This window comes from Pleurodeles waltl, chromosome 8, assembly GCF_031143425.1.
Source record: "Pleurodeles waltl isolate 20211129_DDA chromosome 8, aPleWal1.hap1.20221129, whole genome shotgun sequence".
NCBI classification, from domain to species: Eukaryota; Metazoa; Chordata; class Amphibia; order Caudata; family Salamandridae; genus Pleurodeles; species Pleurodeles waltl.
This window is the reverse complement of record NC_090447.1, coordinates 832,135,918-832,148,005: the sequence shown is the minus strand read 5'-3', so window position 1 is coordinate 832,148,005 and position 12,088 is coordinate 832,135,918. Positions and strand designations below refer to the sequence as shown.

Here is a 12,088-nt window from a genome sequence, read left to right as displayed (position 1 = left end):
AGTTGGATGGCATGTAGTTTTTGTTTGACTGCAAAGGAGAAACGCTGTTGCTGTAACAGTCGTGTGTAATCCAGTAACCACATTACTTTCTTATTGTTTAGGACGGGTCTTGGGTCCTTGTTTTCCTTAGGATAATGGCCCAGAAAGGGGACTGGGGCACTAGGGCCGTGTATGAACGCTCTATAACAAAACAGTGGAAAAATGTGTCAGCCGGGATTCACGTTTTGAGCCAAGTCAGAAGGAATTGTATCGTCAAGAAGCCCTCTGTCCCTTCAGACACCCAGACTAGGAGCACATTGATTGTGCATGTCCTGCCCTCCACATCTTCTATTCTTTCTTCCAGGTTTTAAAGATAGCTATCAGGAGCAAATTTATTTCTGCAAGGTCTTAGATTACCTTCTACATCTAATATGCGTCTTCTGGCCTCCGTTTCTCTCTCTGTAGCTTTCGGCAGGTGTTTTTGAACCAGAGACATTAATTTGAATCCCATTTAACTTGCAGTATAGTGCTGAACGGGAGCCTTTAAAGGCAGTAGGATCGGTTCACTTAGCAGGGAATGGTCTTTGACATCGGATGTCACAGACAATCTTCTGGGCTCCAAACTTTCGCTCCAGTGAGCTGCACGGGATTTTGCAACTTTGTATTTCTTCACAGTCACATGAGATGGAACTATAAGTCAGGTCCACATCAATTCGCCCCCCCTGATGGCGGTTTATTAAAGGGCAGGAGAGGACCTCCTGAGCAAACAGGCTTGGTGTTCTGTAGCATCACGCAGGACCTTGGAAACCACATGTTGCAGGCCAAATGCCTGTCTACCCCTATCTAACCACTGCCCTTCCTCTGCTCGCATTTCAATAACAGAGGAAGGTGGAGGGGGTGCAAGCCTCTCAGGGCAGATGGGTTTAACAGCTGTGTCCTCCCCAGAGCCCACTCACCAGCAGCTTAGACATGCTACTACAGACACCCTGTCTGACTCCTCTGAGACTCGTAGACTGGATATTGGGTTCCAGGGCCCCTGGGATCCCCCCTCAAGTCCAGAAGGGAATAGGGCAGTCTGGTCTTCCCAACGGCAGCAAGCTTAGCTGCATCCCAGTCACCCTGTTGTCCTGCGACAGTGTATCAGCAGGTTCAGGCCAATGCAGTGTTGAAACTCTGACCCCAGGCCTAGTGCTTCTCCCCTCGTTTATACTCCGCTCTGGAAGGGGGAGGAGGCTGCACCGACCAGGCAGCAGAGCTGCCCTCACAGGTCCACTACTGCGAGGCACTCCTGCTAAGCCACTACCCTCTGCCACACCTAAGCACTTCCCCATGTAATCACTGTACATCAGCGCAGTGGCTTCTCCACATCATCCAACTAGCAGCAGGTGGCTGCCTGGTACGGTATACTGTGGCTCGAAACCTCAGCACTCAGGTTGGATGCAGGATCTCCAAAACCCCCTAAAGCACCAAGAGAGTGTCCCAGGGGCGTGGTCTGGCAGCTTGGATCCTAGGCCACTTCCCTGATGTTTACTCTGGCCGACATCTTGAGCAGCGCCTCGCAGGCTGGAGAACTGCCCAGCTTGGCCTATCTTGCCTAGTCTCAACACCCGGCAAGGAACTCCCCTTCCAACCATCGACTCTTCGGAGGACAGAAGCACAGGCTATTTGGTTGTCAGGAGCTTTGTAGATGACAGGATAATGTCCGATGGTAGGGGATTCAAGCAGAGCCCCAAAGTCAAGAGTCCTCCATCTTCGCCTCCAGGCCATGCCCCATTGTAGTGCATTCTTATCATCACTATTCTTCACCATATGGAAGTGCTTTAAGCCAGTCAATGCAATACTACCTAAAAGCTCAGATTCATGCAGACGATACTTTGATTCACATCCATCTGAAAAACAACGACAGTAACCAATCTAATATGTGTGACTAGTGTTGATGAAGAAATGAGGAAAAATCAACAACCAACTCACCATCGGGGGGCAAAGCCAAGTGAATGCAGTCTTCGTCTCCGGCTTCCACACACTTCAAAAGATCTTCAAATGGCTCTCTACCAACACTCACAGAACCATCAGCCAATCCCTCATTCTCCAGCAAGCTGGACTACAGGAACACATTTTTTGCTCAAATCAACACTTAACTGAGCAGAAGACTCCAGATAAAACAAAATTCAGCAGCCAGGCTCACTCTCAACCTCCCACACTGCACTCGTATCAACCCACAACTCAAAGAGCTCCATTAGCTCCCAGTCTACAAACAAGCAGTCTTCAAACTCATACAAAGACTTACACAACATTGGCCCCACGTACCTCAACAACTGCATAAACTTACACAAACCTACCCAACATCTCCTCTCAGTAGGACTCCTACTCACACATACTCTGCACATACGCAGAATGGCACCTTCCACCTTGCTCCCAAAGCATGGAACGATCTACCTCAGCACTTCAGAGCCCCCCACCCCTTAGTTCTTGAAGTCCACAAGAAACTGAAGACCTGGCTCTTCGCCTAGCCGTGACACATGCTCCATCTGTACAATTTCTGCTTCTGTGCCAGGATACCTTCCCGGGTAAGTTCACACATAACAAAACAAAAAATGCCCTGTTTCATTGACACAAAAAAATCAAAGTATTACTATGCTGAGCAGATGCCACTATAATACCATTTTATGACTGGTAGCCCTACAAGCTTCTCCCACCCCAATTTAAAAAAAAAACACCTTTCGGATATTATTTTCACTACTCCCCTCCCCCAATTCATCTTCTGAAATAGAAGCTGTTCCAAAATGTCACACTTATCATCTGTCATTGTTTTGCAGTGTTCCAGGACTACTTCAGATGGACCACTGTGTGAAGTTAACCAGTCACAAGTCATTGCACACACTGCTGCAATATCGCCTCCACAAGCTGTCCCTATTGACAGACTTCAACACCTAAAAATTCACACAGCAAGTTTGCCTCTCACATCAGGCTACATGTGAACAGCTGTAAAGGTTCTTTGCTGACTCTGGACAGAAGCTAATGTAAATGCTAAGTTCGATGCACTATACGCAAACTCTCTAGAAGAGTACTTAATGAAGCAGGTCAACACAGAAGCGTCCTATCAGTCCCTGATAAAACAGTTCCACTATAGTAAAAAGGACTGAAATGCAGGAGCTTGGAGTATCGTGCTAAGCTTTGGAACATAGTACCAAACCATCGCCAGCCATTAGGATGCAACCAATACATCTGCTTTTCAGGAAACTTCTAAAACATCAAAACTGTAGTCAGAGAATCACGAACTCCACATAGCAGTAACAGCAGGTCTTGCTCCGAAGAAGTTTCTGATAAGAAGTGTGTGCTCTGTAGTGATCCCACACATCTGAAGTGCCCACATCGGCTACCTTTTCAGTACCTGGTGTGTTGTGTTGCAATCAAAGATAGATCCTCGGTAGGTAGGTAACATAGGTTTTATGATGACATTTATTTGAAGTCTTAGTTACAAGTAATAAGTAAGATGGTAAACGCTTATGTAAAAGCCCCACCAGGAGCAGCATCCGTGCTGCTCAGCCCACTCTCTCCAACTGACCTTCTCCCTAACCAGGCACTCATCAACATTCTATTACATCACACTCACACTGGCTGTGCAGCAGGGAACTGGGAAATAAGGAGCCGAAGTATAGCAACAATTCAATTTACAACATGGTCAATCGAAAACATCATACTAAATAAAAATCATATTTTTCAGAGAAAAAAATAAAAGAGGCCTAACAATGAATGGCATATGAGAAACAGAAAGAAGTACAGTCATTTTACTGGCTTAACAGTTGTCACTTGAAATAAAGATTAGCAGTGTCTGTTCATCCTTTGATTTGGAGAAGTAAATGGGCGTGTAATTTAATTAGCTGAGGTCTTCATTTTTTTCTCAAAAGACCTGGCGTTCCTTGTGAGTGATAGAGCTGAATTCCATGATGTTGAAAAGCTTTGAAGTGATTTATGTCATTACTCTATTACTTTTAGTGATTATCCTTCCACTAACATGCTTCGCTCTGTTATATCAGAGTTGCGCACGTGTGAGAAAGAATTTTACCCCTCTCTCGTGGAGCATATGTTCTTCCTTGCTGAATCGCTTCTTGAAACAACCACTGGAAAAACCCACAGTTTTGTTTTTGTTTCAATGGGGGCAGTGCAAGAAAAAAAGGAACGCACTAACACAGTCTTCATTACTACATTAATGCAAGACTTACTGGCCTGGTCAACGCTTAGTCGTTTTCACCTCTGTCACCCTCTCTTTCTGTGACTGTCTTGCTCTCATCCTCATGAAAACACAGTTTGCAAAACCATTTTCAAAATTCAGCATGAATAATGATAAGAGGATTGGTGGCATTTGGGAGCAAATAATCCAAGGCACCTATCTATGCAATGTCCCATTTCCATGCTTTATTGATAACTGCTGTAGTTCTTAGTAGATAGTTGAGTACATATACAGATACACTTACATACATATTCAACTACAAACCGTATAATGGATCATGTAATGATGATAACAATTTAGGTTTATCTTTCACGCTGTATTCAGATTACTTACTGTTGGTAAAACGTTCAGACCAGGAGATTGAAACATTCCTTGTTAAAATAGACATCTCCCAAACAAATGAAGCTTGTTGCACAAGAAATTGAAAGAATTTGAATTTATTCTGTCCAGCTATATGACACCCAGTCCTGGCACACTAAGTGGGCTAAGTAAAGATTCTCATCCTTTATTAAACTATGCATTAATACCACACTTTGTGATCTCATAAGCCACTGCTTAAGCAGCTCCCCTATTGGCCAATGCACATCCTTGCAGCAGCAACTCTCCCAATGGCCAGTGCACGTCCCTAACACTGATGTCATCAGCTCTCAGTTAACACTCACCATGCAAACACAATCCTGGACTGACAAATACCAAGCGTAGCATACTGTGATAACACCAGCCGCAAATAAAGCTGCTGAGGTGGCCTTCATCTAGACCAGCAAGTTGACATAATTGTTGTTAGCGTTTTTAGGTCGAGCTTAGCAGTGCACAAGCGCTGCTCTTCGACATGTTGTAATTTACTCTGTGGGCTTTAACCAAGCCCATCACTTTAATTAGTTCCTGGGCCTAGTTTCAAACTTTCCTTGATTTCGTAGGTAAAATGCTTTACGTTTGTCCAGCCTTGAGGCTGCTATGTTACCACCTTGGAGACTGACCCTGTTACATGGATTATTGCACGATCATCCATATACCATAGTGTAGCACACTATGTTTTTTTCTTTTGCCTTGCTGCTTTGCGCTGCACGGCCCGTATGGTGTTTCTTCCTCTTCCTTGTTTTCCGCATGCCGCTGTTTCTTTGTGGTGTCGGCGCACAAAGGCTGGAAGCTGTGGGGTGGAGGGGGTTCCTTTTAATTTATTTAATAATTATTTTTTAAAGGGTTCATATACCGCGAACTCAATCGGAAGACCGCTGAAGTTTCATACAGCGTGAACTCCATTGGTGGAGTGCTTTACATGACTATATGAAAATCATATAGCACGACCTCGATCAGAGGAGCACTTTACAGGAGGACCACTTTACAAGTTTGGCAGATGAAAAATATACAATATACATATAGGTTTTTTAAAACAGAAAAAAAAAAAAAAAACACAAAACTCCTTGCAGCGGCTCTCCCGGCACAGTGGGAAAGCCGATACTACAATATTCACTGGATTCTGGAAACGCCCCATGAACCTCTGCGCGGCATTTCTTTTTCAAAATAGTTTTGCCCATAACTCAGCCTGTGGTGGCCCTATGACAATGGGACCACCACCAAACTGTTCAGCAGGACACACTCTTCCTGTCTAGGTCATCTCTGGGTGGGGAGGGGCAAAATAGTATCCTCAGACACCATTCAGTGTCTTTTTAAGCTCTCTCGTGGCTGGAACCTTTGTTTTAAAGCTGAGAGTAGTTTGTGATTAAGGGCCGTGTTTGTAAAAGAAATTTAGGCCCAGATTTACTAACACTTTACACCAGGTTTATGTCACAAAAGTGTCAAACGCTGCACAAAGTTTTGTACTGAGATTTACGTTTGCCTCAAAAACTTAAACCTCCTTGAGTGTGGTATAAGTTGCAAATTGTTCCAGTTTTGCATGTATGCTGCATTATACAGCAAAAGTACAAAGTAGAAAAAGTATGAAAATATTGGCTATTGTACTGGAAGTGTCCCCTTTCAATACAAACCTTTTGCTTGACATCATGCACACAACCTTGCACTATGGTGGAAGGGTGTGTGGATGGCACAAGTCAGCATAAGGTGAGCCACAGCAGGTAGAGAGCAAAACCTTGAAATATCTTAGTCGATATGGCACTGTTCTACTATCCTTTTCATCCAACGCAGCACAACACCAGCAGTTGCTGTTTTGTGAAAAGGTAGTAAATATGTCCTTTAGTGTTTTACATTAAAAACAAGTGTGTTAAAAATATATATTTATAGTAATATTCAGTTAGGCTTTAGTAGTGCATATTGCTTAAAAGTTTCCATTAGAAGGGCGACCTCCAGAACGCAATGAAACAATCTTACATTACCTCTCAAAAAGAATCAATCTATGTTACCATGGAGCCTCAAACGACTCCATCAATTTAGGCCATATACTGGCTTCCAAGTAGCCTTTACGTTTTCTGATTCACCAGTTGCACACACTTACAATTCTTACAGGTAGCTGGAACCATGGCAAGAAAGCGTGTTTATTCTTTTACTGTTTGCCTCTCAATTGGTTTCGTAGAACAAGGAGAACCCTTCCCTTTCAGCCAGAGGGACCCAAAGGATGGCATTATCTGTTCTTGAATGGTTGTTTTTTTAACAAAAAGTAGGGACACTGTTGCTGTAAAATTAAGAAAGATTGGGAATATCTTCCCAGTAGCTCCCGCCCACTTCAACCACAGAGGTAATGTAAAAGCATTTTACAGGCAGAGTAGGCTGTTTGTTCTTTCAGACTTTTTATCAACAGGTCATGTGCTCTTGCTGCCTAGTCAGCCCACTTGCGAGGTTCTTATGATAGACATGGGCCCCAACTGGGAACTGTGTGGAGTGAAATTCCAGAATGAAAATCCATTCCGAACACTGAAAAGACTTAGTGGATGCAGGAACATCAAAGACTATTTTACCAGTCAGAAAATCTAGCAGGCAAAATCGCTGTAGCAAAAGGCTGCACTGAAGCCCGGACCTCTTCCTTTACCACTCCCCGGACATCATTCAAGGCATGGAGTGAGTATTATATTCTCTCCAATGCCAGCCAACATTCTCTCCTCCTTCCTAAATCCTCCACACCACCTTCTCTGCCTTAGAAAAGCCCCCAACACTTTTACTACAGCCCCTGCACACTTTTAAAACATGCTCAGAGCTGGGGTAAGTGTATTAAATCCCATGGAAAGGGGAACACCATATGGAATACCAGCTGGCAAATGTGGGTCTGCACAGTAATTCCCCATTCCGTGGGGTTTACCTAGTAAATGCATACTAATGACAATTACTGATGCTGAGATTCCACAGTGGGCTACTTAGGGTACCTCAGGACAGATCAACAGCGATCAAAGGTGCCAGTTATCGCATCCCCCAGCTCTACAAATACACAGCAGGGGTACTTAACAACAATTTAACAAACGACAGAGAGAATGCATGATTTCATCACAATGTAGTAGAGAGGCAATTATATTGCATTTTACTGTCATTTGCTTAACTTTTCCAATACTTGAGGGGTCCAAAGCGCATATATGGCAGAAATATAGATTTATTTAATTTTCTTAATGCTGTGAACCCAGTCATAACATTAGGTGTTATTTAAACGGAAAGGGCATGGAAAAAATATACAGCCTGGTACAAGTTTTTAACAATTATTCTAAATAATACCCCAGCCTTCCAAAGCCTATCTGCTTTCCTGATCCCAAGTAACTGTTGCTTTACGCAAAGTGCATTGTGGGAGCTGTAGGCCCTGTTGTTCTGTCAAGTTCGTATGGCTTTTTCCCTTTTCTTTCTCAGAGACTGTTTATGGATTGAAAGGACACACTCTCAGGCCTTGTAACTGCTAGAATGCTTGAGTTTGCATCTCCAAAGGGCAGCTCCCTTAATCTCTGCGAACTTGCTTGGCCCTGTAATCTAAGTGGTTCAAGCTGTATAATCAATGATCGCTCAATAGATGGCAAGTACTGCTGGTCTTTCCTCACACATCTCTCCTGTACCCATGTGTGCGCTCAGCTACATACCTTTTTATGACAGTTTCAGTCATATCCATGCGCCAAAACACTTCAGACTTAGGCCAGACTTCATTCAGACTCTCCTGTACATCAGTAAGAATTAAATTCGTAAGCAACCTATCTCTCACTCATTTTCTCTTCAAATTTTAAAAGCATAACTCTAGTCTTCACACGACATTAAAAAAACACTTCCCATACTGCCAGCACGGCAAAGATGCCCTATACTGTTCCAACTATAGCACTACCCATAGTAGTATACTACTCTTCCTACAAATGCGCTCTGGTCGCTTGATAGGAGCATGACTCACTTTGTAAGTACAACTTTAATACAATGCAAGAAAAACAAAGCCTACAGCACTGCAAGGCCTTAATCATGGGAATACAGATAAAGGTAAGTCTTAACTGACAACGTATCTCCTCCCTTCTATGAACACACACCCTTTAATTAGACCTTGATTCAAAGTTGCCTTTTAAATTCCAATACATGCACAAAGGGATATTTGCAAGTATTGGAATTCTGAGTTGTGCATCAGTTACCACACTGCAATTTTCTCAGGACAGATTTCACCTCAAAAACCTTGAAAAATCTATCAGGATAAAATCAATGCAAAGCACGCAATACTTGCTGAGGTAAACACTAACTGCACATCTTAGGCTTCATTCTAGGAGGGGACCTAAAGAGAAGTTAATTATTTTACCCATTTATTACCCCATACCGGGGGAGCAGTAAGTACATTGCGCACTAATTTTATGACAAGACCGGAGGCTCATATTATGCATTTTCTTTTCTTGTTTATTTTAATAACAGCAGTCAAGGAAAACAACAACTCCCATAAGGCCAAACAAAAAGTGGCCAATAGGAGCAAAACAGTAGTTTCAAGTGTCAACCAATGAAAGGGCATCCATCCGTACCTTGACTGTGAACAGCCCTCTTTTCTTGCTGCTCGCAGTCATGATAAGTATTTCAATTCTATACTCGTGTTTTTCATGTTAATTGCCTCGTGTTTAAATATCCAACTTTTTTGGTTTTAATGAAGTATATTTCACGTGTTGTACTCTGTCGGCTCGTAGCCGCAATTTCCTGTTATTTTTTGCTTTATGCGCGTTGTTCTCCATGCGCGCGCTCCGGCGTTCTAAAACTGCAGTTTGTCAAGCGTGTCATTTCTCGAGAGTCACTTGACAGAAACGGTGGTTCACCGTTTTTTTTCCTGCTTTTGGCTTACCGCTTCGTGGGACTCCGGTTTTGTTTTCCCTTTCTGGCGTCCTCGCCTAGCCGGTCTTAGTTACCGGCATTTCCTGCTGCTCCTCACAACTCAGACTTGCAGGTTCACGCCCATAGGCGGAGCCTGTTCATTCCCTTCCCTTGGCAAGAGATTGTTAACCCTTTCTGGGGGTTTCTTATCCTTTTCTTCTGACAAAATTGTTTTTCTATAAATATGGAAAGCTCAGTGAGCAGAATTAGCTTGGAGGAGGAGGAACAAAAGCACCAACAATTGAATGACAATATTTGTGACTTTATTCAAAGCTCTGTCGAACAAGCTGTTTCCAGTTCCATAAACAATTTGTCTAAAACATTAGAAAATTCTATTTTGATCTTGGTTTCAAAGACGGTTTTGGCCCAATCTTCAAGGGAATGCAGAAAACGCCCTATTACTAAAAAGATATCTAAACAGGCGTTAGACAGTGAGGTTTCCTCACATAAGGCAGAAGACGCGGTTCCTCAAAAGGCTCCTGCTAAGGAGGGTTCTTCCTTTTCTCAATCTAAACCTTCTTCTAAGTGTGTTAAGAAAACCAAGCATCTCTCTGCGCCCATTGTGATTAACAGTATTCCAGATACTGATGATGGTGGTCAGATTCTGTTTCTGACGCACGTGATACAGATGACGATGATTCTGTTTTGCCTCCTCCTCCAAAAAAAGCAAAAGTAATGGCGCAAGAGTCTTCCCAACCTCTACTTGTTTCAGACGCTGATGTTTAACCCAGAGGATATACATCACCCCAATTCCACAGAATGGTTTCCGGCAGATCATGTGGGTGATTATGTGGCGTCTAGATAACGTTCATCGCTAGACAAGCAAACAAGAGCCAAACTCCGCTCAGAATGCCCTTGTCCTTCGCTCTCGTCAAAAATTACTGCCACCCCTGTTATCAACCCTTCGGCTATTACCTTCTTCTCTAAGTTTGGGGAAGGATCGGCGAAAAGGTGTTGACAAGGCTTGGTCCACGTGCCAGGACAAGCTTCTGGATGTGGTGGGTCCCCTCACCCGCATTTTTGATTTAGCTGAAGCGGCACGTCTTCAGATCATTAATCCTAATTAATCCCATTAATCCTGCAGATTTATCTCTGTGGGTCCAGAGATACTTTTGCCTCTTAGGCAATGCCAATGCGGCTATAACGCATGAAAGAAGGAAAGGCTTGCTTCTCAAGCTGGATCCGAAATTAGTCTATCTAGTGGGGTCAGACCCTGGAATCAAGGCAGAAGGGCTCCTTTTTGGAGATTCATTTATAAAGGAGCTAAGTAAATACGTTTCTACCTTTGCCTCGCTGGACAATGGCCCAACAATCTCTTAAAAAAATGTTCCATAATCGGGTTTTTACCAGGGCCGGCAGAGGTAGGAACCACTTTGCCAGCCGCTCCTATTATAACCAAGGTTCCCATGGTGCCTCCAACGTCTCATACCAAGACTACAAGCCTCAATTTTACCCGCAAAGAGGACGCGGCTTCTGGAACAAAGGTGGACGATCTTCCAGATTCACAGCGCAAACCGGTAAGTCTGGCTTCTGGCCATCCTATTGTAGGGGGTCATCTTTTGCTGTTTCTTCCAAAACGGAAGTCGATCACGTCAGACCCTTGGGTCCCAAATTCTATTCAGGGTTACAATATCGAACTCTACTCGGAACCCATTCAGACTCACTTTCCTCAACCTCCCAAGTTTTCACAGGAGATGACGTTGGCAATCTCTACGGAGATTCAATCTTTACTTCAGAAACACGCCATCGTCCCCTGTCAGCCAGATCCTTCAGGTTTCATCAGTTCAATTTTCCTAGTCCTCAAAAAGAACAAAAAAATGCGACCAGTCATCAACCTAAAACATTTCAATCAATTTGTGGTTTACCGACATTTCAAGATGGAGACTATTCTCCATCTCAGGGATACGCTTATTCAAGGCAATTGGATGGTACGTTTGGATCTACGGGACGCTTATTTGGCAGTTCCTATGCATCCAGATTCCAGAAAATATCTTCAATTCGAATGGGAGAATCACTTTTATCATTTTTCTTCCCTACCGTTCGGGCTTTCTTCGGCCCGTGGTGTTTCACAAAACGTATGAAGCCGGTAGTGGCTACCTCAGGGGTCAAGGAATCAGAATGATTATTTATCTAGACGATATCCTCATCATGAATCAAAGTCAGACTATCCTTCAATCTCATCTTCTCTTTATCTCCAATCTTCTCACCGACCTAGGTTTCCTCATAAACAACGAAAATTCTTCCCTGGTTCAACACAGAGTTTCTGGGGTTTCTAATAGATTCCGTTTCTGCAACCCTTCTTCTTCCCTCCGCAAAAATAAGTCTATCAAGTCCGAAATTCTTCACACTTTCCGCAAATCCTTCATATCCCTCAGGTATTGGCAAGGATAGTAGGCCTTCTTTCTTCTTCCATCCAAGCGATATTCCCAGGTCCTCTACATTACAGAGCCCTCCAAAGACTCACGATTCTTCATTTTCAAAGGGGTCTCGCTTATTCGGACAGCATTGCTTTAGATCTCGAATCCCGCGAGGAGCTTCAGTGGTGGATAGACCATTTAGATGCTTGGAACGGCAGGACTATATTTGCGTCAGCCCCAGATCTAGCATTAGGATCCGATGCAAGCCTCTCCG

At 43.5% G+C, this 12,088-nt stretch overlaps 1 protein-coding gene across 5 annotated transcripts in view; it reads right to left on the bottom strand.

Moving 5' to 3' along the window:
* NAXD (NAD(P)HX dehydratase) overlaps window positions 1–12,088 on the bottom strand; it is a 359,272-nt gene that overhangs the window by 182,023 nt on the left and 165,161 nt on the right. The window lies entirely within an intron of this gene.